The sequence below is a fragment of the Aythya ferina genome (assembly GCF_964211825.1).
Source record: "Aythya ferina genome assembly, chromosome: 5".
Classification (NCBI taxonomy): Eukaryota; Metazoa; Chordata; class Aves; order Anseriformes; family Anatidae; genus Aythya; species Aythya ferina.
The window spans coordinates 51,181,748-51,208,410 of NC_140301.1; the positions used below are offsets into that span (position 1 = coordinate 51,181,748).

General features: G+C 39.4%; 1 long non-coding RNA gene across 4 annotated transcripts in view; it reads left to right on the forward strand.

Annotated features, from left to right (window-relative positions):
• Positions 1 to 26,663, forward strand: part of LOC311438443 — a 130,905-nt gene that overhangs the window by 51,755 nt on the left and 52,487 nt on the right. For all 4 annotated transcript variants that reach the window (XR_014694104.1, XR_014694105.1, XR_014694106.1 and 1 more), the window contains one exon: positions 15,706 to 15,798. This is a non-coding gene — a long non-coding RNA (uncharacterized lncRNA). The remainder of the gene's footprint in view (positions 1 to 15,705; positions 15,799 to 26,663) is intronic.

Consider the following 26,663-nt stretch of genomic DNA (forward strand, 5'->3'; position numbering starts at 1 on the left):
CCACTATTGACTGTTGAAAGGCTGTGCTCAGAACATGGCACCTGAAGCAGGTGCTTCTTGGTTAAAACGGAGGACAGACGCCACTGCAGCCAGCAAGCACAATCAGAGGGCGCTGTTGCATGGCTTTCAGGGGCAGCAGGCTGTGTGTGTGGGGGATGCTGTGTTTGAACAGCTGTTCTTGGTGACTACAGCCCACAAAAACTGTCCTCACCCTTGCCTCACAGGGGCAAGCTGGCAGCCCCTCTGCTCCTGTCTCCCTCAGCCATAGGAGGGGACAAAATAGCCGCCAGCCTCTCCCAGCTACCCTGCTGTGCCTACAGGGAAAGTGACAGCTCTTCTGCCCTGCAGGCCTCATCCCTCATGCTGGTGGCAAGGCAGGAGATGCCAGTATGACTATTAAGGTTAAAATTTTCCTCTGGATGCCTTAAAAGGAGTTGAATTACTTTCTCTGGCCTCCTCCCATACTATATGACTGTAAGGAAACCCTTGCTGCCCTGCAAAGGTCCTCCTTCTTATTCCTGTTGTCTTACAATAGTTTAAATTCCTATAAGTCTACTAATCATGCGTTTCTAAGTAGTACAGTGGTATTACTTTGAGGAAAACTTAAATGGGAAATTGCAGTTCCTTACTGGATGATGTTCTTTAAATGGTGAAGACTGGATGGTGTTCTTTAAATATTTATTGATTTATTTATTGTATTTGCTGGTATTTAAGCCTGTGTTTGGGGGTTTCAGGTGGCACAGGGAGCCCCTCAGAGTGGCCTGCAGCATGCAGCCCCTGCCCAGCACTCCTGCTGCCTCTGTAACCTCTGAGCCTGGCTGCAGTAAATACAGGCTGCACTGCCATCATTTGCTGGCCTCAGGGCCATACGTGACTTGGGTAGTGTCTGCTGCAGTTCCTTTTGTTGCTGCCGAGCAGTATCTTTAGAAATGAAAAGAGGAATAGAAAATGTTCATAAAATCATAGAATCATTAAATTTGGAAAAGACTTTCAAGATTATCTGGTACAACCATCATCCTCCTGCCAATGTTGTACACTAAACCATGTCCCTAAGCACCAGGTCCAAACTTTAATTTTTGGAGGGAAGAGAAGAATAGATAGAGATTGAGGTCAGATGGAGCCACTGGCTTCTGGGTGAGAGTAGTGGGGTAGGAGGTCCTCTAACGTGTAAAGAGAATTGCAGTGTATTTTAGGCTGCTGCCTAGGAGACCAATAGACTTGCTGAGTAATAGGAGGCCCATGGGAGAAGAAGAGATGGACAGTCCTGGAATCTTGTTTCCTTCTATCACAATGCTATTGTATCTTTATGACATTTTTGATATCAAGAACTTGAGTGGTACCTCTCTGTTCAGGCCTGCTGCATACAGTCTGAGGAGAGCACCTGTAAGCCGGGGTACTGGTTGCTCTTCCCTGATGTGCCATAGCAAGTGACCTATGCAGTCAACTGGTTTTAATCAAATGTGCCAAACATTTTTCATGTAAGTCTGCAGGAAGATGAATACTAGAACTTGTAAATTCCTATTTCAGCCACTGTTAATGAGACCAAAACATTTTCTTGTGTAGTAATGATCCCTGTAAGAAATTTTTTCCTCATAGTCACTCCTGCAGTTTATTTTGTCAGGCTGTTTGTATGCAGTCTTTCTTGCTAAGCAGGAAAAATAGTCTGGGCATCACTTCTCGAAGTAGGTTGGAAAGGCAAAAGTGTAAGTGGCTGAGGCAGTACAAATGTGACCGGAGGTCAGGCTGATCCAAGTATCAGTGGCTGGAGTCTGTTTCTGCCTTGAGATAGCATTGAGAACATCTTTGCAGAGAAGCACTTAGGGATTCAGACGTGTGAGAAGCTCAACATGAGCCAACAGTGCACGCTTGCAGCCCAGAAGGCCAACTGCATCCTTGGTTGCATCAACAGAAGAGCAACCAGCAGGTGGAGGGAGATGATTGTCTCCCTCTGCTCTGCCCTTGTGAGGCCCCACCTAGAGTGCTGTGTCCAGGTCTGGGGCCCCCAGCACAAGAAGGATGTGGGTGGATGTTAGAGCGGGTCCAAAGGAGGGCCACAAAGATGATCAGAGGTCTGGAGCACCTTTCCTATGAAGAAAGGCTCAGAGTGTTGGGGATGTTCAATCTGGAGAAGAGAAGGCTCTGGGAAGATCCCTCAATGCAGCCTTTCAATACTTGAAGAACAGCTTTTTACTTGGGCAGATAATGATAGGACAAGGGGGAATGATTTAAAACTAGAGGAGGGGAGAGTTGGATTAGACTTTAGGAAGAAATTCTTTACTTTGAGGGTGGTGAGGCACTGAAACAGGTTCCTCTGAGAAGCTGTGGGTGCCCCATCCCTGGAGGTGTTTAAAGCCAGGCTGGATGAGGCCCCAGGCAACCTGATCTAGTGGGTGGCATCCCTGCCCATGGGGTGGAGGAGGTTGGAGAGGCGGGACAAGATGAACTTAAAGTCCCGTCCAACCCAAGCAATTCTATGATTCTTGCTGTGCTCCTTATTATGCCAGTAGTGAATGGTAGTAGTGGTGGCATCAAGGTTGATGCTGGGAGGTCCAGATAGATGCTGTTGAGGAAATATCCTGTGTAGGTGACACAGTCTCAAATGCAGAGGAGGAAATGGTGAGTGTCATGAAGTGATGTGTCCAAAGTAACCAGAAAGGAGGGTGGGACTCATGTTTGGTTCTGGTGCTTCCTTGCCTAAGTGAGGAAATTTTGCTCTAAAATCTCTGCTGTGACTGCCACCCTTCCAGACGGCGTGTCGTCTCTCCTGTCATCAGCTGATGAACTCTGGCCTCTAAGGACAAGATTTATCATGTGTTTATGTGGATGTGCTTAGTGAAAACACAATGGTCCATGTATTAATTGAGGTCTTACGAAACATGTAAGCTGATGATATCTTTTTGGACTGTGCTTTTTTTCCATAAATGTATAGCTTGTAACTCTTTTTTTGGGGGTAGGTATTTTTAGAACAGAACTTAAATTTTGTTAATATCTGTCAAACATGAGTATAAGAGGGCATGCAAACATTGTCAGAATACAAGGTGTGTGAATTTGTCTAACTAACCACAGGGGCTGGAGTACCAAATTGCCTGGCTTCTGCTCTGGTGTGACATGGCACAAGTTGCTCCATCTCCCCCTGTGTCTTGCTGTATCTTTCCCTTTGAATGCTTCAAATATGGCTCCTCAGTAAAGTTCTCTTGACTCTGTAAGTTATGTTCAGCACCCAGCCTTGTGTGGAATGAATCACAGTTGCATCTGAAAGTGCTGTTGTAACATAAATAATAATTAAAATATTGCATATGTGTTATAAGTAATTTAGTAACATGGCCTCTCATGCAAGATTCATGGCGCTTTTAGGTGATACTGTCTTGGTTTCTCAATTTAGCTTTACTGTCATTTGTAAAGCTTTCCTGAAGCTTCTTTGTTTTGAATGTTTCTAATGTGCCTGAAGTATTTTGATACATGGTATTTGAATACAATAGGAATCGTCTTAAAAAACAGAATACTGATTCTGACAATGTCACTCTTGCTTCCTCTCCTTCAGTCAGTCTTCTAGTTAGTTTTGTATTAATTTTATATCAAAACAAACCAGCTCTCACGGAAAGCTGTTGGTCAGATCTAATCAAAATGAGTTTTACTCCTACTTTAATAATTTCCCAAAATGAATTCTTACTATCTCAGAGGAGCCTTTTATTAGGAGAGCTCATAGCCTTTGAAAGAGCAATGAACTTGTATTTCATTGCAACAGCCTGTTGAGTTGAGTGGTTATGATCCCCATTTTACTGATGAGCAAACTGAGGAACAGAGAGAAGCGACTTGCCTGGGGCTACGTGGTAAATGGGATTTGAACACGGCTGACTTCTGATTTCAGTCACTTAAAGTATTTTCTTTTTCTTTTTTTTTTTTTTTTCTTTTTTCTTTTTTTTTCTTCCTTTTTCTTTTTGGTCTTATTTCTCTAACATTTGTATTCATTCATAAGTCCCCTTTCTTGAAAACTAGTGTAAATTGAACAGTCACTCTCATTTGTACTGTCTATTTAAAATTTCCTTTCATTTCTTTAAAACTCTTTCTCTCTCTGTCTCTCTGTCTCTCTCTCTCTCTCACTCTCTGTATCTTTACATACACACACATACAGAGAGAGAGAGTTTTTCCCTTCCTCTCTCCCTCCCTCTTCCTCTGTTCACATTCTAAACAGGGGAGCTACAGCTCCAATGGGAGTATAGGGACTGAGCCCAAGCTGTTGTTTGTTCTAAATTTGCTTGTTTGTTAGATGTTGTGGCTCTAGGAAAAGGTGCCCGTTTATTTGGTATATTCCAGTAATCTAATTGTAAAAGTGGAATTACTACTTAAAGGATGTGCAAGAATGATGGGAAGAGAAGATCTTTAAGCCATGAAGCTAAAATGAACTGAAGTTATAGGCTGGAAAGCGCTGCCGTTGCTGCTGTGGAGAGAAGCTTTATTTGAAATTACAAAATGAAAATTACCGATCAATGCAGCCAGAATGGAATGATTGATATTTCAATTGCACTTCTAGAAAATGTAACATAGCATAAAGATACACTATTTACCTTCTTTTCAATTCCAAGTTTTTGCACATTATAATAACATATATAAGTGCATAAGTGAGCATTTCCAGACGGTGCAGTTGGGAGCAGAGATGAAAAGAGCTGCAGTATTGTAAAACCACCACAAGTATATATCAAACTTCAGGCAAAGCTCAGCTGCAGTAGTGTTTGCTTTCAGGAAAATGGCAACAAGAGTGGTCTCCCATGGTTGAATTTGTGTTTCCTTTCTCTGAGTGATATGCAAGGGTCAGACAAGAATTGCACCTACCATCACCTGCACTGAGGCTGTTGCCTGTGCAACGACAGGATGAGGAATGAGTGCTCTGAATGCAGGACTTGTTAACAACTTTTCCATCCTTACAGCATTTCCTGGGAAGTACCTAAAAGTTCATATCTTAGTTCTTCCACAGTGAAGAACACCTTAGTTCTTCTACCCTTGTATCTCTGTGTGTGTTACTGCAGTCCTTGGAAGTGGACTTTTGCTACTTAAGTTCTCTGGAGGTGACCTAACAGAATAATTTGTGCTCCACACCTTTTTGATGGATGAAATACATCATAGAGATGAAGAGCTTTGCTCCGTTTTACTTTATGTATGAAATTAAATGCTAAAACATTCTTAACACAGTAAAATAAATCACCATTTTAAAGCTTAGGCCAGGTCTCCATCCCTGTACTGTGTTCCTACTATTGATTTATGATTTCTGGCTATGGCTAAACTACTGAACACTTACTTTGGGAACAGGGAATATTTATTTGCTTACAAATATTCAGCATGAAACTTCACAAAACTTAAAGAATCCATTTAAGAGTAGATTATTATTATTATTATTATTATTATTATTATTATTATTATTATTATTATTTGGAAAAGCCTTGTTTGTACAGTATCTACACCTCTGGCTGTATTTGACCTGCTGCTACTTCAAGGAAAGAAGCTCCTTTCAGAATGCAAAACTGTGATTTTGAAACTGCCTATTCATGTTTTTTCAATTGCTAAACGTGTCTGCAAAGACAGGTTAAAACAACTATATAAATATTATGATTTTCAGGAATGTTTAGCTCATTGTATTCCGGTAATCAAAAGAAAAGGTCAGGTCCTGTGTGTGGTTATAGAACAGCAATAGCACAATTCTGTCTTCTGCTACAGACTTTTAACAAATGTATGCTGCTGTAGTGGAATGTGGAGTTTGGCCCCGCAGTACCATTATGCCCTATTCATTTCCATAGCAGAAGGTCTAATTTATATGACATCATAAGTGGTTGCCATGGATATGATTGCTGTGACACAAACATGGCTAGTGATTAGGACATCAGATGAAAAAAGGTTATGTGAAGAGGAACTCTTCAGGAACTGCAGTCTGTTTTCATGCAAATGTCCCTAGCACAAAGCGGCGGACGAGGAATGCAGAAAATAGAATAAATAACCAGAATTGCCTCTAAATGAAATGTTTTACCAAGTTTTCCCTGAAGCGTCAGCAGCTCTTTAAACATGCTGGTGATGGCCCATCACAAAGCCAGATGTTACCATTTATCAAGTAAAGTAAAGAGCCCCTCCTGCTTCCACAAATATGAACTGAATATGAAATCAAATGGGAAACTGCTGCACTAACACTGGAGAAGATATAATGCAACTTTTAAGCTATCGACAGACTTGAGAGTAAAAGAAGTGTCTGACAGGAAAGAGTAAGTGTCGGCAGCATTACTTGATTCATCTTTCAAAGGCAAAATTGCAGCCATATGTATAGGCTTAAATCAGTTGATGGATGTCCTACAGGTTATGATTTCCTTCTCCTCTTTCTCTGTCACCTTCTCCTCCCTTTCCATACGCAGGTCAACTGCTTCCTAAGGAAAGGACCAGTACCAAAAGCTCTGAGCAAGCTTCCCACAGCCCCAGGCTAGCAAAATCAGTGCAACAAGACACAAGGATAGCATTTGTAAATAATTATTACACTTCCTTGCAAGCATGTTTTCTCTTCCACCTGATGAACAAAAAAGTAGGTCTACATCCAGCTGAGCACGGCTGAGCCAGTGGCTAAGTGAGAGTGATATTTGTAAGGAGAGGTTAATGCAGTCTGTCCCCCAGCCTTTTCACCAAGACCATTGGTCCTTCTGCATTGCAAAATGCATCGAAATTCTGATTGACTCTAACACTGGCTTGTATGGTCAGGCAACATCAGCAGTAAAAGCATTTTTTTTTTTTTTTTTCTAATGGTGTTTTACCTAGAAGTTTGTCCTTCCCACTCAGATGAGGACCTGGCTACATAAGATGAAGTAACCATTTTAGTGCTTCATTGATGTAACAGTGGTTTTGGGATTAAATGCAGAATCATTCAAAGACTCCAGGTCTTCCAAAAAGCTATGTGCAAAATGACAACAGCCCAGCGTTACTGGAGCTGTAAAAGACTAATAACGTAACCTTGGAAAGGTTCAATGCAAAAGGTGCAGGAAAACTGGTAAAGTTGGAGAAAACATAAATGCTTTCATGCACATAGCTGCTTTTTCAGGTCTGAAGGTTAAGCAGCACACTTCAAAGTATGCGTTGAGGGTAATTGTTTGGCTTACTTAATTAGGTTAACTCCAATTAGACACTTTGAAAGAAAAGGACAGTCAGGACCTGTGGAGCACCCAGAGATATTAGCAAGAGAGAAGTGATGAGCTCATTGAATGGATTTTTATTAACGTTTGGAAGTTTGAGTTAGTTGGAATGGCATAGAAGGAAAATTATAAACTGCTGTAAAAACAGTATTGCTACCAAGCTCATGATTTTTCATGCTGTATTAGGTTATATTTAAAGTTTCTGTGGTCTCCTATTTAGAAGTAATGTGTAGGTTTTCTTTACATGCGCTCTGAGAGATCAGAGACTGAAAAGCTGTACTGTGAAAAATGTTCTTCAATTACTGTTTCTGTCCTCTATATGTTGTGCTTCACTGTTCAGTTGATGCGTGGTGATGAAGTGCACTGCGTCCTGGGATGAAGAAAGGATAGCTCTGTTGTGCAGGATTGGCTGCAGTCGCTCTGCAGATAATGTTTGCATTTCTGGCCATGCTCTAGCGCGAGCTGGTTCCTTTCAGCATTTGGCTTGATGCTCATGCATGGACTACAGAGGTCATGTTAGTAACTACACTGTACAGCTGGGGTATGCTTGGTCAAGTGATGCTGGTGGGTACACAGCTGAAGGGGATGGATTAAGTTCCCTCTGCAGCAGATGGGCTGGGCTTCTCTTCAGGCAGGGGCCATTCTGTCCCAGTGCTGCCACTAGCAGCGCACTGTCCTCCAGAAGGAGGACCGAGGCAAAGTCCACCCATCTGCAGCAGCTCCGGGGGGTCCTGTGCACAATTTCTGCCTCTCAGAGCTTCCCCCCCCCCCCCCCCCCCCCGTTTGGTGCCTGTCGTACAATTTGAGCCTAATATGTTTCAGGAGGGTGGTTGGGGAAGTGGGGGAGGGGGTTGCTAAATTATGGTTGCTGTGGGAACCATAACTTTGAATTTCTTGACATCTGTCCAATGACAATCTCAACATTAACGTTGCATTAACATAGTTTTTTTGCATTTAATTAAAAAAGATGATGGCCTGGAATCTGTTAAGGAATTTAAAGCCAACATTTAAACTGTTTGCTGGGAGCAGAGATGTCAGAGCCTCTGCTCTGGAAACACTCATGTGCGCTCACTAAGCATTCTGACAATGTACAATAGCCACGGAGACGAGGAGTGAAAGCAAAATGTTTGTAAAACTGTTGTCTGTTTGTCTCCTTCTGGTGGCTTTGCCCATCTTTCCTGTCTGGAGGAAAGTGCTCTGACTGAATTTAAAATAACTTGGAAACTCAATAATTGTCTCCAGTTCCTCCATACGCTATCGCCCAGCACTGGCCACTGACTCACTTGTGTGCGCAGGCTGAGTTTTCTGGGAGCTTGTTTCTCCAGCCTACGCTGTCATCCTGCAGGTTCTTAAGAGCTGATTGCAGAACTCTCCATGTATCAAGATGTGCCTGACTATAAATGCCTGACTACACTATTCATCTTGATTTCTGGACTCTTCAAAATGTGTCTGGATTTTCCACAAAATATTCCAGTGCACTCACTAATTGGTTTCAATGCTGAAGGTTGTGCAAGTACCATTTAGGGCTGCTAGGTGTTTCACCTCAAAAGGTTTGGAGGTGCTGAGCTTTAGAACTCTCTTTTGTAACCTCGTGTTATTTCAATAAGTTCAGCTATCAGACAAATAGACATATGGACTATGCTAAAGTTAGGTGCTGTAGATAGGAGAAAGATGTTCATATGGCACTCGTGTTATTTAGCCTTCTCTCATAACAGAATACCATACTGTTAAAAATTGTCTATTTTTATGTAATTCTTCCACTTATATTGAGATAAAAAAAAATTATTAGTCTAAGGTTGGCTCACATCATCAGAGCTTCTGAATGTTGGCAACTTCCCTACAGTCTGTTGCAGGCAATAACTGCCAGGGAAGTTGCTTGAACACAGGCAAAAAATAGGTCTTCCTGCTGAGCCACCAGCCCAGCAATGTAAGGAAGAATTTAATACCATGGCCTTAAGAAAGTTTCCGTGTTCTTCACAGACAGTCGTGCCTTCGGTAAGGTGACGGAGGGAGAATATAAAATCCCAGAGTTACTTCAAGCCTCGAAAAAGTTGTGAAAGAAGACTTGGCAGTTAGTAGCTTTATGTAAAAGATTTTTGCATATAAATTGCATATGCATATGACATTTTAGCTCCAACTTTACATGTGTTTTGGAGGTTGGATGCAATCTTGTCCCTGCCTGTCTGTTTGCTTTTGCCATAGCTGCATCAATATTAATCCTGTTGTTTTTTTCCCCTCTGGCTTTTTTCCTTAATTTCCCTCTCTTCCAGTTTTGACTTAAAAACTAGCTGGTTCCTTTTATCCTAGGGGAAAAAAAAAATCTAGGCATCTTTTTTTTTTTTTTTTAGAAGGAATTATTGTATTTAAAGCATGCATATTTCTTTTTTGTCTTTTGGAGTAGACTCTCCCGTATTCATCTGGTGACAAGAAATGGCTAGAGAGCTGATAAGATGAAGTGAGATTCCCTTACTGGAGACCTTTTCTCTTCTTTAAAGGGAAAGAAACATTCTTTGAGTAGCATTGCTATCCTGTCTCTTAGGGGTAACAGTATCATAAGAGAAACACACGCTTTGCCTTACCAAGTGGCTGCATGCTGTATTCAAGAAATACCTCTTTTCTAAGCTCAGAGTTGGGTGGACCATTTGAAAATGACTGTTTATAAATTAGGTCCTCTTTTTGTTTGCAGATGGTTGGTAAACAGCCTACTTAATCTCCCTTTCTTTTTGTCTCATTATTCATATTCTCCCAGGGAACATATTTCATTCTTTGTGTTTCTTGTAAACCATTCTGAAAAACAGAATCTGGGTTTGGCTTATGTTTTTGAGCCCTGTTTTTAAGCTGCACTGCCATGGTGTAGCTGCCCCTCATTGCCTACATGGTAAGGTGGTTGTGAACAGGAGGATCTGAACGACCTACAGCTCTTTGTCCCCATGAAAGGTAACCGGAGTTAAGATTTCCACACTCAGCCCGACTAGGAATGGCAGTGTTTCACCCAGTGTTAGTCGATGAAATAAGCAGTTCCCCTTCCCCTCCAGTTCTAGTATCAGTGACTCATTTCAGTTAACTCACTTGGAATTACTTTATTACTACAGTGGGAAAATTGAGGCACTCCAGGATATGGTAGCACAAGTACCTGTAGTGGAGGGGAGCTTCCATGAGCAATTGTAGAGCTGCGTCTCATTTCAAAGCAAATGTGCCTTTCCTCTACCTAATACTTTTGATTATTTAAAATCATATTTGGATTTCAGCTTTTTTTTTTTTTTTTTTTTTTTTTTTTTTTTTTCCTACAATGATTTCCCACACTACTGATTTGTTGTTTTAGTTTTAATAAACTGAAATGTAAAGAGTGTTAAAGAGCTAGGGATTATATTAAAAGCTGCATATCTTCTAGCATTTTTTTTTCCTCAAATGTTTTTAAGTCAAAAAGCTGTTGTCTCACAATCATTCTCACTAATTTCCTAAGATGGACACATGATGTAATTAATACCTTGAACCTGTGGTCCAAAAAAAATGAAATTGACAACTCAGTGGTTTAAGTTAGCACAACATTTAATTTGATTCCTAAGCACATAAAAGTTGCTTCCAGTTGAATAAGAGAATGTAGCTGAACACGGGCTGTAATGGTGCATCAAAAGCTATGACATCCCCACTCAAATCATTTATAAACAGCAGAAGAATTTTAAGAACTGAATTACTACCCGAACTTCAAAAGAGACCATGTATTTCTATTAATATAAAGAACAATTGCGGGCTGTTAGCCGTTAAGTTATTTGAATTTGAAATTCATCAAAAAGGTGGTGGAGGAGGAATATATCTGCACTCTAATGTGGATAAAGGATCTTCTGTGTGAGGTAAACTTACTTCTGAAATAAGAAAAGTTTGAATAAACTCTAAAGAAGAGGTGCAACTTTCTCTTCAGAGTGCCTTTATTCCAGCCTCATATCAAACTGTCAGCCTCTTTCCAACCACATCCTGAACACCCCTAAGACACTAATTTCTCTTTCTACAGCCTGGATCCACTCCTAAATATAATTTTTCTGAAACCAAACTTTTAAAAAAGTAAAAAAAAAAAAAAAAAAAAAAAAAAAAAAAGTAAATCCATCTTTTACACTGTTTTCCCTTTTCCCTTTCCTATTTTAAAATAAAAGGACAACTCCATTAGAAATACCAGGTACATGTTTTTCTTTAACAGAGGAACACCTTGTGGAAAGTGGAGGATGCTGTATACAGAGGGCTCTGTTCCTCATTACTTCAAACCTCCACCCCTACTCTTTTCACAAATCTTGTCTCCCTGCTGTGAAACAAGGGGGTAAAGTTCTTTTTTTTTTTTTTTTTTTTTTTTTTTTAAATAAATACTTGTTATACTGTACACTGTCACAACAGAGCTTTCTGACATCACCTTTTCACCTTTGTTTTAGCTGGTGAAAGCTGTTTCAAGGTGTGAAGAAGGGCCTGTATTGTGAACTGGAATTTCTCGCACAGTTTTGCTTTCACAGAAGTGTAGCAAGCAGCAGATAAATTTGCTTTCTCTATCAGTGTGACTAAACAGAGGAGGTAGTTCAGGGCAACCTTTGTCCATGAGACCTGGGCAGTGAGGTTTGGCTTGACAGATAAACAACACATTCAATTTGACAGCTTATTTAAGGGGTAACACAAGCAAGTTTAGCTTGACTGTACACTGAGTCTGTCTTGCTAATTATTACTTGAATGAAAGCTGGTTTTCAAGGCCCTGATATCTGCTATGCACAGCAAAGGAAAACAATAATGAAAGGAAGCTTGACATTCTGCCTATAAAATGTAGATTACGTAATTTTAGACTTCTGATTTTTAGATTTTTCCACACATTCATTCAGAACAAAATACAACAAAACAGAACGGGTAATCATGGGGCAGTTTGAGAAAGTCTGCTCCTGTTCTGTATGGGAGACATACTTAAGTTAGCAGTAGGAGCACAAGCAGGATCCTCTGACACTAGATTCATTCAGCTCAGTTTGTAGGTCATTTCTCCAAACTTTTCAAGCTCTGAAAGCTCTAAGGTTTGTTCACTCTCTAACTCTGTATAGGGTCAACTTGGGATGGGGGGAAAAACCTCATAAAAGCATGGAAGTTCAAGTGAATGTGTAGATAGGACTTGTTTTAGAAGGAGAGGGTGGGGAAAAGGCAAAGAAATCAACCAAAATTAAAATTTTCTTTGTTTTATTCATTTTGGTGTCTTCCAGATAGGCAGTTTTGGGTACAGGATGAGATGAGAGTTTTGTGCAGTGAAACTATGGTCACTAGAGTGTAGAAGAAAACCATCAAATTTTATTTCATGTCTGACACAGAACAAGTATCAAGGCAAAATCTTTTATTTTACAGAACTAAATCTGAACTTGCATGTGAAAGAGAAAAAGGAAATAGAGAAAGAAGCTTAAAGAAGTAGAAAGAGGAAGTGGGGGGCAGGGAGGGCGGGAAGGCAGTACTAAAACTGCAGTCTTAGCCTTCTAAACCCTTTTGCTTCTCTGATTGATACTTTTCAATTATACCTTCCCATTTCACTGACATTTGAAATGCTATTTTTTTCTAGCGATAACTTCAAATGCTTAAGTTCCAACAGCACCAGTAACCCTGTTTAGCTGTAGTAGTAAATTGGTTCCTTGTACAACATAATGGCAGTGACAGCCTTTTGCTAGGGAAATGAGTTCTCCAATGGGACATGCCTATGATAAGACGTCCGGTTTTGAAATTGTATTTCTCTGTATCAGAATTAAATCTGGACTTTATATTTCTTTGCTGCCAGTGCTCTGTAGCTGGTCCCTATACAGTACGACCAAAGACTGACAAGTAATGCTTACACAGGAACCCTTTCACTTAAATTGGATTTGTCCTTTTATGTTTCCTCCTATTATTAGCTATTAAAATCTCTCAAAACCTTTTTTAAACAGTGATAGGGTTTGGCAAACCTGAAACTCACTGACTAGGAGGAGGAAAAAAAAAGAATTCTAGTATTAACAGCAGTAATTTCCTTTCCTAGGTAAAATTAACTCACATTTAGTAAAATACAGTATTGATTCTCTGTGTTATACGGTAAGATATACGGAGTATCTTCATTGTGTTGAGAAAGGTCAGGATTTGAATGTATTATATGGGCACAGCTAAAGGCCTTTTAAAAAGGATACCAAAGAAAACACAAATCAGTGCCACTCCTGGGTACCTTTAGAAAATCCAAGCCTGCTTTCTTCTGGCTGTCATCTTGTATTTCTTTGAGCCTTTAATGGTTAAAACAAAAGTAATGTGCCTCCTGTGCTGTTTGATTTGCATTGGTGCCTGACAGTATAGTAAGTGTGTGCATTTTGTTAGTGTATTATTACTATATGCAGTAATGGAACAGCACAATGGAGGTCACTAGGAGATCATCACCATATGTAATTTCATTTTAACCTTAGCTTTACATTATCACTTAAATAACAAAATAATAATCAGTCTGTGGGAAAGAAGAGTTCTTTTTCCATTTCTTGTGGTAAAAAATTAACTCAATGTGATCCCTGTATTGGTTGTTTCATTACAGATACCAATACCATTTCTTCTTTCTTCAGAGAAATGTTCCTTGCAAATTTAGGATAGAAATTGCTTCGATCTTTGGAGATCTTCGGGAAGAAAAAAATAGTTTACATTTTGACAATGGCCTCTGACTCATTTCTGATTTAATTTAAGTGTGGGATGTCTTTACAGTAGAAGTTACAGACAAGAATATGTTCTGACCAAGATGGGTCTTGAAATACATTTTCTTGAAAAGGCGACTGGACTCGTACTCTATATAACATTTATGTGTGATTTGAAAAGACTGCAATTTTTTGTCTTCACTTTGCATCAGCAATCTCTAACAGTGGGCCCAATGATACCTTTCCTTCTTATGGTAGTGATTCCATCACACCCACTAAATGATTAAAAATTGTTTTATTAAATGATTAAATTTACTGTGTGATGAGTATTTGGCCCTTTAATTTCTGATCTTTTCACTTTTTAAAACATTGACCAGAATATAACTTTTACAGCCTCTGCCTGTGTTTTCTAAATGTCATTAATAATCAGAAATGTTGAATACAGAAGGGCAAGTTAAATCCTGTCATTGAAACAGCAAACAGCTTTAGTCAAATGTATTGGCACAGGATTAAAAATGCATCAAGCATGTATTTGTCTTCTCAATGGGAAGCCCTTATTAATAGTTTGAAGAGTAGAAAGCTTAGCCTTATACAACAAGCACTGTAGTAGATATTTTTTTTTTAAATATATTTTAATGTGTGAAATTGCAGGATGCCAAGGTTGCCATTAGAGCTCCTCTCTCGTTCCAGTAATTTTCCCACTTAGATTCATTCTTTCCTTTCACAAAAAAGCACTTCATAGTGGTCACAGCAGAAATGCAGTGATACTGAGTAGAGAGCAGTACTCTTGCAAGGTTAATTACTACACCACTGTCAAAATATTGGACATAACTACAAGGACATGAGTCGGCTCCCTTCTCTGAGAAATCTCTCCCTTTTTCTTTCTTATGTGCAAGACTTCTCTAAGGAAGTGTATGCGCCTTATTTATAATTTTAGTAGAAATATGAAGCTGTAAAGCAGGATATTTTAGAGAAAAAACCTTCTTTCATTGTGATCTCAATGCAACACAATAGCATGAAACCACTGAATGCAATAGACCTGTGGACATGACTCTACCTCAGGGGTCCCTTTGAAAATAAATCAGGTGAATTGTCTGTATTCAAAATTTTGTTTTGGCATCTGACTTTATAAATTTAAAAGCAAAAGGATTTGTCTTTAGCCTTGTCATTTATCCCTGCCCAGCCAAGACATGTGGGAGGTTTGGGGAACTTGAAAAACAGCTTCTTTGTATTTGGGAGAAAACCACATCTAATTAAATTTTAAAATGAAATTAGGGGAAACCACCAAATCTATGTGTGGCCTGGCAGTTGCCACAGTGAGTGTTTATTAGCTGTGGGCCAGCAGGTTGGAGGCCCCCGAGGCCCTTACTGGAAACCTACAAAACAAAATTAAACTGATTTCTCTACCTCATTCACAAACTTGATCAAACTCTGCTGTAATGAAGAGTGTATATGAGTCTCTCCCTGGCTTTCAATTTTTAGCAAATGCTCAGGAGCACTTCTTCTACAGCTGGTGACAGAATAGCTGAAGGCAAAATTTGACCAGATTTGTTCTGGACCACAGTCTCCTGTTCTAATCCAGCCCATTGATGCCCCTCAGCTGAGTTAAATAACTCTTGGTAAGAGGTCAATATTAGTCCCCTCCTATATTTCACCCAGATCTTTCTGGGTTGTCATTTCTGCTTTTTGACAGCCAGCTGCTGTCACTTGACCACATTACTGTGGTCCTTTCACTGATGTGTCCTGGCTGAGTCTGCTCTTTTCTCTAGCTGTCAGGTCCAGCCCAGTCCACTGCTGCCACTTGATGTAACCAGTCTGGAAGTTTTCCAAGGAGAAGCCCAGATGTAGGAAACAGGTTTCTGCATTATTGTCTTCCACCAAATATCTTTGCTCTTTTTTCTGTTTAGGCAACACGAGAATTTTGTGTGGGCTATCAAAGCTTACCTTCAAAGGTTACCTTGTGTGCTTGCTGGAAAGGAAATTTGACGTGACCCAGCAAGGTGAGTACAGTGTTTATTTTGAACTCTTCATGCAGCTGGGCTGAGAAATGGGTTGAATAAATAGAAATGAAGCTGAATTTTGAAAGAATGTGGGAAATGTTTTGTGCTTTGCTCTACTCTCATACAGCACACATTTTATTATTTACTCTTCTCAAATCACTTTTGAAATGTGCTTACCACATTATTCTGTGAGCAAGAACAAATCATGTTAAATTAACAATGCAAATAAAAACAATTAACAAGCTGACCACATGTCTGCTAATAAGCTCAAGCAAATTTACAAGCTGACATAAAAAACAAAATGAAACATCACCATCAACAACAACAACAACAAAAAAACACACACTGAAAAACAGTCACCACCACCACTCCCCCCAAAAAAGGAAAAGAAAAAAAAATTAACAAAAAAACCTCCAAACCATTATAATTCATAATCTTATAAAAACCCAATGCATCTTTTAGCCTGCTTGGAAGCCTGAGGCCTTTCCAACAAGTGGAGCTGTGAGCAATCTCTTCACTGGTGATTCTCATTTAGTAGACAACTGACCTTTAAGTCTGGGGACTTTTACCCTTTGCCCTTTAGCAGAAGTTAGCAGTTAGAAAAGTGAGAAGGGTGGCTTTTTTGAATAGTCAGTCTTTAAAGGCTTTGCTAAGTTAAAATCAACACCTTAAATTATACCCCAGATGAGCTTGTCATCCCATTTGTCCTGGTGAGCAGTTATTAAAACCTTTCCTGAGCACAACAGCTGACGGGTGGTGGCATGTGCACTAAATGAAACCTCTCTGAGATATAAATCTTAAAGTTCTGTCCTCTCCTACAGTTAATGGTGAAACTAAGGCATGGAAACTAAGTGTCCAAGGCCTGATTTTGTATTCAAAGCTATCTTACCTGTCTTAATTGGCAGCTCAGTTTTTAAATAACTGGCTTTCTGAATCCTTTCCAGTTGTGTACACATGGCATTTTGTTAGTTGAAGCTTATTGTCAACTGGCTTTTTTTTTTTTTTTTTTTTTTGGTAAAAAAAATCAATGCAATTTGAATTTTTCTACCCAGACTGAATCCTTGGTAAATTGTTGTGGATAGTTATTGATTTCTTATATCTGTGAGATATTTTTTTATTTTTATTATTATTTTTTTTAATAGCATTAAGGTAAACAGAAGTCTTATTGTGTTCATTTACAGGATAACACTTATCTAGACAAAAGAACACGTAAGTACAAGGCTTAGCTATAGGAAAGATGCAGCAAATCACTTCCAATAACACAAAATAAGAAGAACAAAACCTTTTCGTTGCAGAGCAGAATCGGAAGATTGCTTTTTCTTGTCACTAATTTTGATTGAACTGGAGTCTGTGCTTTTGGAACTGGTTCACTGATACAAGAACAAGCATCATTTAACTATTCCTTATACTTTCATGCCTACAGAAAACACAGTAAAGGCAAAAAAGGTCTTACATGAGGACCACAAGTGTGATCTTCCTCCATTGAACCTGTTAAGGGAAGGGAAGCATATCTTTTAGACATCAGGCTGATTATTTCCTATTTCATTTTGAGTGCAAGTGGAGTGGCCATTTCTAGAAGCACAAGATAATAATAAGGAACACTGATCAGTTTATGGTGTCCCCACCATTGAAAAAGTAAGCATTTCCAATGATGCTCAAGGCTTCCAATGTTCAGGATAAAAACCTTCCAAGAAGGTACTGCAAGAATCATTTACAGTGAGTCTGAAACTGACCCTCACCCTCAGTTAACCTTTGGCTGAAAATCCAAATCAGATTATGGAATGAGCTGGATATTTTGACATCAGTTTACTTTAGCATACTGTGTTAGCATGCTAAAATAGGCAAAAATTGAGATGAGCTGCAATTCCATAGTGACGCAAGTAATAATAGTAATAACTTTGATAAAGTAGAATGAAGGGAAAGATAATGAATTCTAACAGATTAATGAATGGCTAATGTGGGCTTCTTGGGACAAAGAGCAGTTCTAGGGAACATGTCATCCCAGGAGTGACTTGAGTGTTGTGAACACTGATGCACAGTGACAAACAATTATGAACACCAGCATTTCACTTTAAAAAACTCTGATATTTAGCTTTTATAAAGTACAAATGTTTTAGGGTTAGGTCATATATCAGAGCTACTGTGGGGAAAATTGGAGTTAATTATTGCTGAATGGGATACCATATAATAGTAATAACCCAGAGGAGGATATTTTAAAATGTTTGGTGTCTCTTTTCTCTCTCTCTGTCTTTTTTTTTTTTAAACAAAACAAAACAAAACAAAAAACAAAACAAAACAAAACAAAACAAAACTTTCATTCTTTTCTGGTTCCCTGTGGAGTATTCAGTTCCTAGGGTGGCCTGAGGAGAGATCAGTGATGCTGTGCTTTGTAGTCTATTACAGCACAGCTGTTCATCAATTAGAATGGAGAAAATAATCCTGCTGTTTTAGAATAGTGTGATGTGCCTGCTACGTTATCAGGCAAAATGCAAACTGGATACATGAAACCCACGCAGTGAGGCTGCCAGAGTGAGAGGAACCTCTGACTCAGAAAAGTTCTCCTTTATTTTTCTCCTTTTCGCTCCCAGTTTAAAACTATAATTATAAACTTGAGCTCCCACTCTACCTTATAACATGAAGGAGCATCCACAATTGCCCTGCAGGAGCCAGTAGAGTTATTAGTGAATCAGAGTTCAAGAATACAGCTAAGAAATCTGAACCAATGCTATGCTAATGCAGAGTGTCAGTTTGTACACTGCTTTTTTTCCTTTTTTTTTTTTTTTTTTTTTTTTTTTTTTTATTTCCTTTCCATCAGGCCTTCTTTTCTTGTAATAGCAAAGGAATGTGTGCTGAAAAGCAGATAGTTAGTGCCACTTTGTCACCATATGCCTTTATATTTGGAAATTTGCATAAACAGCAAAACATTAAAACAGGATTTATAACCCCCCTCAAAAACAGAAAATATATGCGGAAGTTTCAAAAGGAAACCATAGGAGTTAAGTTAAAAAGCCCCAACCCTAAATTCCATTAATTGGAAACTGTGTTTTATTTATATTCTTAACATGTATCTATTACATAGACTGTAGTGTACAGAATATTGCTTTTATGTGGGTGAGGCAGCCCTGCTCACGGGCAATGCTCTGTATATCTGCTGTGTATGTATGTTGCATATGTCCGTTGCAATCCTTAATGTGTGGAGCAGACAGCAGAATTAAAAACCTGAGTGACAGAGAGAGAGGTGGCCAGTAGTTAAAGCTGAATCAATCCTCTCTGTTACAAACACAGTAGTGTGTGCTCCAGTGCCACTTGCATTTCCACGCAGTCCTGTGGAAGGGAATAACTATGCTTTGAATACCAGTAAATCCCGCTTGGCTACGGACTGAAATAAGTAAGAACAGCACTGCCAAATTAATTAGAGCATGGGGTCACCTCTTTACTTGTCACAGGTAGTTTGCAGCTGCAGGTTATGCTCCAATCGCTAAAGTTTGACTTGGCTTCAACACCCCCATCTTCAGCCCCTGCAAAAGGAGAGGTGGTATCAGCCCAAGTTGAATGAGTTTCACCATTCCTGAATTTTACCTGGGAACAAAGTAGAAGGATTTTCTTTTTATGCCTGAGGCCGTTTTATTATGTGGTCTGAGCCATTGTTATGCCTCAACAGAAACCTGAGACACATCCACAGGTGGGCCTGTGGTGGCCTCAGGTCTTTTAATGGGAGGCCCCAAAACAACACTTGGCATCAGAATATCCGCTTGCCCACATGCAGGTGCAGGGAGGTCCTTCTGGCCACAATTTCCCCTCTGTGGACTCTTTCAAACCTTGATCATTTAGCTTTTTTTTTTTTTTTTTTGCCTTTTTTTTTTTTTTTTTTTTTTTCCCCTGCTCCCCAGATTTGCATTTGGGCTCACCATTTTGTAGCTCTTCTCACTTGTGTAATTAAACATGTGTATGCATTTATGATTTTTGTTGTTCCCCTTTTTCTTCCCAACACTCTCGCTGTTACATCTTTCACAAACATTTATCTTCATTTCTCCCTCTAGTAAGAAAACACACATTTAAAAGCAAGGACGTTGGAACAGAGATTGTGCTTTATTCATTTACTTTGGCAATTATAATGTAGTAAGTTATTCATTATTCATAGTGCCTCATGTACTACTGACTAGTACTGTATGGCTGCTGGATGTAAGGAAGTTGTAATATGAGACATTAAGTGATAGGAAATCCTACAGCATTGCTTCTGCTCAGCTGTGGATCAGAAGTGGGGACAAAGCAGCCATTTTGGGTGTGAGTTAGAAGGCATGTAGCCTTCTAACTGGTGGTCACTGGGAGTTATATGCTTAATCTCTTCCCAGTAATTTTTATTATTATTTTTTAATTTGGCTTTTTTTGTTGGGGAGGAGGGGTTAGGGTGAGGGGGGGGGGGGGGAGTGGGGGGGATTCTGAGCAGAATCCCCATTCCTCAGATGCGTTTGTTAACTGAACAGGTCTACAAATGTTTGGGTATAGTATTTGGCGTGCAAAGTGGTTGTAAACAGCTCCTTGAAAAGTTGTGAGTTGTGCACTTCATATATGCCGTGTTTTGTGGCATATAACAAATTCTCAATATTGTAGGTATAGTTTTGATTTCAGCCATGCTTACCTCCGGTGTCCTTATACAGGACAAATGGTGCTCAGCTGGGCACCACATACAAATAGATCTCTTCATTTCCATGGAGAATAATAAAGGGTCAGTGAAGGATTTTGCAACTGCCTCTCAGAGAAGCTGGGGCCTGGGTTATATATTTGGTAGCTTTATTTCTCTTGCATTCTGAGATGACTATTGTGCTGCTAACAGTAGTGACTAAATATGCGCATGATGAAAAGGGGCTGAAATAACTGCATATGTACCTGGATTAAAAATTAAATGTCATTAATTGTGCTGTATAGAAGGTAAAGTATTTGGTAAGGTTTAAGTGACTCATTTCATTCATCTTTGGCATCTGCAGCAAAGAGTGGAGTGGCTTTTGTTTCACCTAAACTAGTCCTGTGAGCTAGTCCTCCTTCTACAGTAAAAATAAAAATTTGGGGGAGAGATTCAACTGATGTGTCTGCTTAGGGCTAGATGAGCTAAATCCTTTCAAGTGCTCAGTGCTCTCCGCTGGCCACCCAGAAAACTTGGTGTGGTTGACTCAAAAGGGAACGTTCAAGTTAGGGGAGAGGAGTCTAGCCTTTTGTATCACCTCAGCAGTGCCCCAGTAAACATCAGTAGTATGGGCATGAACCTGTGAGCAATTAACATTTTGTGCGTATTTAACAACATACAGTTTTATGTGAAATGAGGTTGAAGATGCTCATTAATTTGTCTTCATAACTGACCTGCTGAACACAAAGTGCCAGTCTGTCAAGCAAATGCAAGGTTCCCTTTCAGGATGAAGTGCACCTATTTGTACAGAGCCAGCAAAAGACTCAGGACCTGTAAAGCCCAGGTAAATCCTTAGAGCCATACTCAGTGATATAAACTTGCTTTGGTCTTTTGAGTGCTGCCCTTCCACCTCTTCCATTACTTAGTGCTTTCAAAGCAGTTGGTCTGAAAATGCAGAGAATCATTTCAGAGTTAGGAAGTTTTTAGATGACCAAGATCAGACTTCAGACCACTCAAAGGTGTGGACTTTTTTTTTTTTTTTTTTTTTTTTTTTTTGAGGGGGGGGAGTGTTGTCATTATGACATGCCTAATCAAGTGTTTAATAGTATTTCTCTAGGATTTCAATCATGGATAGCAGAGGCACAAAAGCATGGTCTTTGTTTACAGTTGTGTCTGTTTGTATTTCCTAAATTATCCTTAATGGCAGAAGAGGCAAGTAATGTACGAGGCAGTTTACAGCCCACGATGAAGCACTCTTGCATGCTCTGTGTTGGAGGACAGCTGCAGCTCCCTAGTGCAGTGGTATTTAGTAAATGAGCTGCTTCATTGTAGTATCACTTTTGCATAGGTCATCATTATGTTTTTCATTGTGCCCCAAACCACGGTGTCTGTCCTAGCAGCGACCTACTTTCAAGGGTCTAACAGAAATGTCTGCATGTAGTTAATTTCCCCATACACACTGCAAATATGGGGCAGCAGTGGGTGTATTTCACAGGGAAAGCAATGCTGGTTACTTGATTTCAGTTGCCACTGTGACTGTATGCACCACTGATGCATGGAAACTCTGCTTCTGGGCTATTCGCTGTGAAACTGCCCAGCAGTTTGAGTTTATGTTTCTGCTGATGAAAACACACTTTATTCCTGGTAGTGTTTTTCCAGAAGGCTTTTCCTAAAGTTCCCACGTGTTTCCTTTTTAATTCTCAGTTTCTGACTCTCCTTTCAGAATTGTCATGCGGAGAGGATGGATTATTGATGAACAGAAAGAATAAGTATAGACTCCCCGCTTCCATTTCTGTTTTAGAGTGCATGTTGTGGGGCCATATGCAGAAAGTTTATCGTCAAACCACTGTCCTAACAAGTCAAAGAAATGAATATCCTTTTCCATAGATTTTTACTGTATTTATTATATTAAAGTTTATGAAGAAGTGAGAAGTTTAATTCACCAATGAAATTAATTTGACAGTCCTTCACTAATTCTGGCTCAATGTCTGTCAAAGGTGCAATATAGCAACAGTTCAGCATGACTGACAGTAACTGCTCAGAAAAAGCCCTGGATTGCAATAGCATATTGATTGAACTTTGGCATTAAGACAAATATCTGAGCAGAAAGCAAGAAGAGGTACAGTGCTGGCCTTAAACGTGCCATTGCTTCAGTTGCTTTTCCTAGTGAAACAAATAACAATAACAAAACCCACAAAATAATGAAATAGTAAAATGAAGAGGTAGTCCAGAGGAAATTTCAGATGCATTTGCACTTTACATAAGTTATTTATTAAATACTCAAAGTTATATTGGATAAATTAAATCTATTAAGGAAATACAGATTAATGAAAACTTAATACGTGAAAGTTTCCAAAAGATCCAGAACTGAAGATTCTGCCAGTTTAAAGACAGGCTTTTTAAAAAGCACCTGGGAGATCTATGGGGAGACACCTCTGAAAGCAATGGTGCCACTCTGTAAGTATTTCGTGGTTAGAACCTGGCATTTAGAAATGCAAAAGAGTTTTGTATTGCTAGAGAGAATGAACATTAGTAAAACCTCTGTTAAGGGTCCTATTGAAGTTTCTTTGTTCACAGATAATACAAAAACTTAAAGTATTTAAATTTAATGATTTTATGCTTAAAGTTGAGCTTATGCTTAATCACCTTCTGCAGTCAAGGTGAAGAGCCTGACCAGGAGCTTTTTAAATTTGAGGAGAGTTAGACCCCTCACAGGGAGCCAGGAAAATGGTTATATTTTCAAGCATATAACACATACCTTAGATAATTTGCATCTTAAACATCTTGAGGCTTGAAAATAAACCCTCAGATAACCTACACATCCTTGGAAGCTACCTGGGATGGAACCTGGAACAGAGATCTGTGGGTCTGTGTTAAACGTCCCCTTGCAATATCCACATACTTTTGCTGCTGTGGAATTAGTTTTCCTATCAGGTAACCTGTGGTTTAGAAGTATAAAGATATGATAAAGAAATTAAACAAAGTTTAACCATAATAGGAAAAAAGGAAGATGTTTGTAAGTCTGGAGAAAATCATTATTTATTTGTGGCTGCGGGAGACCTTAGCTCTGTTTGTCACCCCAGCGTGGAGGCATTTTGATCGAAAGCCCAGTGTAACAGAAAGAGAGAGATCTTGCACCACAGATACTTTTTGAAATGGAAATAAAATGTGCAGCATTAGTATCCTGGCAATGTTAAAAAGAAATATGTAAGATTATAACAAACAAGTCAAAATATGTTTTCTTTTTTTTCAGTGTATAGGTATATACATATATACTTAATTTAATGCAGCAGGTTTGGTTGGTCTATTCCTCTTCCTCCCCCTGCCTCTTCCCCCCTTTTTTTTAAAGCATATAAATTCCAACCATGTTTTGTGTGAAGGGTCTCAGTGCATACTGACATTGTGAGTGTCAGCTCCAGATCACTTTAATCAGAGAGTGGATATGCATGATAAAACGGATAAGGGACTTTAATCAAAAAATCCGCTGGTCTGGAAACGTGACGCACTCCGCCAAACACACTTCATCCCACTTTTCTTGTGCCACTGCCAAGATTTTTATTTCATGAATATGCATTGGACATGATATTACATTAAAATGTGACATTGTTGTGTAGTGGTAGGGATTTAGAATTAGAATAAATAAATAAATAAATAGACTTCTGTAAAGTTTTTGTAATTGAACATTAATATCATGTTGTGATTTTACATATTTATTCACCTGCCCCCATCCTCTCCCTTTTCTCCAAAAATTCATTTTTATTTAAATATTGATTTTATCCCCTTCTGCTTAATAAGAAAAACAATAGTAACAGATAGATGCATTATTTAACTTTTACCTATAAGCATAATGTATAGAGTTCTCACCAAGGAATTGCATTTTTGCATATAAAATATGTGTTTGCAGCTTTGTGGCTGGGGGCATTTTTGCTTCTACAGCCAGGAATAACTCTATAGCACAGAGCCCACTCCAAAGTCCATTATTCTCTATGCAAAGATTGCCTCTGAATTTCACAGGATTTGGATCATGCACCTAATAAACCGAGAAACCCTTTGTTTTCCCCTAATTTTGCTATGTTACATTGTTTCCTTGAAATTGGTGAGGATTCTAAAACTGATGTATGGAAATTTGCATCATTAAGCCCATGCTAGTCTCAATTTTAGAGTTGTATAATTCCACGTACTTGGCCAATCAGCTTTCAGTCACAACATGTAAGCATTTCTACATCTGTCTTTTTATAAACCCCCACGCCATGAATTCTGAGAACTGATCTCTCAGACAATATACCTTGAAACACACATCCTAGCATGTGGCGCAGCATTCATCAGATTAAAGATGAATGTGTTTGCAGTCTTGCCGTTTCTCTGCCACAAATACATAGAGGATGGCACTTGAGGAAAACAAATTTGTCTAAATGGAGTGGTTTGCATCTAAAAAACAAAATGTGCTGGGTGTAAGTGGGAACAAAGCTGCTGCATTCAGTGGACCTGTGCATATCTGTACAAAGGATTTGCTGTTAAGTAGGCAAAGACAAGTTACTACCAAAATCTTGCCCCATCCCTGGAGGTGCTCAAGGGGCTTTGGGCAACCTGGTCTGGTGGGAGGTGTCCCTGCCCATGGCAGGGGGTTGGAACCGGGTGGTCTTTAACGTCCCTTCCAACCCAAATCATTCTAAAATACCGATGAGTGGCATTGTGATGTGTCTAAGGCACACCACTGGGTAGGTATGAATCACAGAACAGAGTGTTGATCCCTTCTTTTCCCCTATCTAGGTGATTTAGTTTAAATGAGAGAGAGATGCTGCCCTCCTTTATCTTGTGATTTGGAATCTCTAGGCATATGAAATGGTTAGAGAGCTTTTTGCTGTTATTTACTTTTTGTTTTGCTGGTTGTGGAGTCTCCTTCTCCGGAGATATTTAAGGCCCATACCTGGGCAGCCTGCTCTAAGGAACCTGCTTTGGCAGGGGGGTTGGACCCGATGATCTTTCGAGGTCCCTTCCAACCCCCTCAATTCTGTGATTCTGTGATTTAGTTAGTTACTTAAGCTGGGGATAAGAACGGATGCTCTTTATTTACTAGTTGAGGACTGCTGTGTGTTGGTTGCTCAGTGAGGACCTCTTCTTGTAATGGATGCTTTCTGAGACTAATTTTAATTATACCCAAACAAACAAAAATCATAATTACCTGACTAATGATCTGAGGCACCAACATTTCATTACCTGTGTTACTCAAATGTAGTAGAGAGGCTGCAGAGAGCTTCCTTGCTTTCTGTAGAATCATATGGTTTTTTTAAGCAATAACCACATGGAGAAGATGGTCTCACCTAGCCCTTAGCTATGCTCCAAACTTCTGAGAGAGAGACAAGAAAAGTAACTCTGTGGCTGAGCAGTCATTGACAAGGGCAAACAATATTGGAGATAAAAATGCAGAGCTCTTTAAACTGCTTCTACACTAAAGTTATGGTCATTTCAAATAGAATTTCCTTTATGAGACCCAATTTCTACAGAATTTATACCTGCTATATATATCTTCTGCTGGTGAAAGCTTGACATTCAGTCCCAGATACTAATCAGAACATGAAATCTGCAAGAAGCTGAGATGCTTTCAGGAATTTTACAGGCACTTTGCATGAGGTTTTAGTCCCCCATCAAAACTGCCTGAGTTGGCCTGGACATTCCCCGGGAGTTCAGAATTGCCCCTTCCCGCAATAGTTATTTGATAGTGTTGCGAGGACCAAGAAGGATGACAGCAGGAGTGACAGCAGTCCCTACATTTCTGCCCATTTGGTATCATTTTGGGGTAACAATGGGTGGTTTGTAGAACCAGCCAGAATCCAACCTAGTTTTGGCACTATCCCTCTCTTGCTCTGTTGCAAAATTGCTGTGGGCAGTATGGTACAAATTCTTTTCCAGGATGTTACTGCAGTACTCAAGTGTTGTTCCGTGCCACTGGCAAAAGAGCTCCCATGCATCAGCAGAGTTTGATTCTCTTCATACCTTCTTTGGAGCCTAGCAACCATGGTGTTCCCAAAGAGGTCTATGCTTTCATCGTACCTGTTTGAGCCCAGAAGTCTTCATTCAAATGAAAAGATGTTCATAGTATTTATACAGCCTCCAAGGGGATATTGAAACCTTATTGACAATGCTTCTCATAACTGATCAACAGTAGGATCTTGTTTCTTTTAGTGCCTGTCTTGTTTCCTCTTTTAAGTGATGCTTTTCTGAAAATGACTTTATAATACAAATA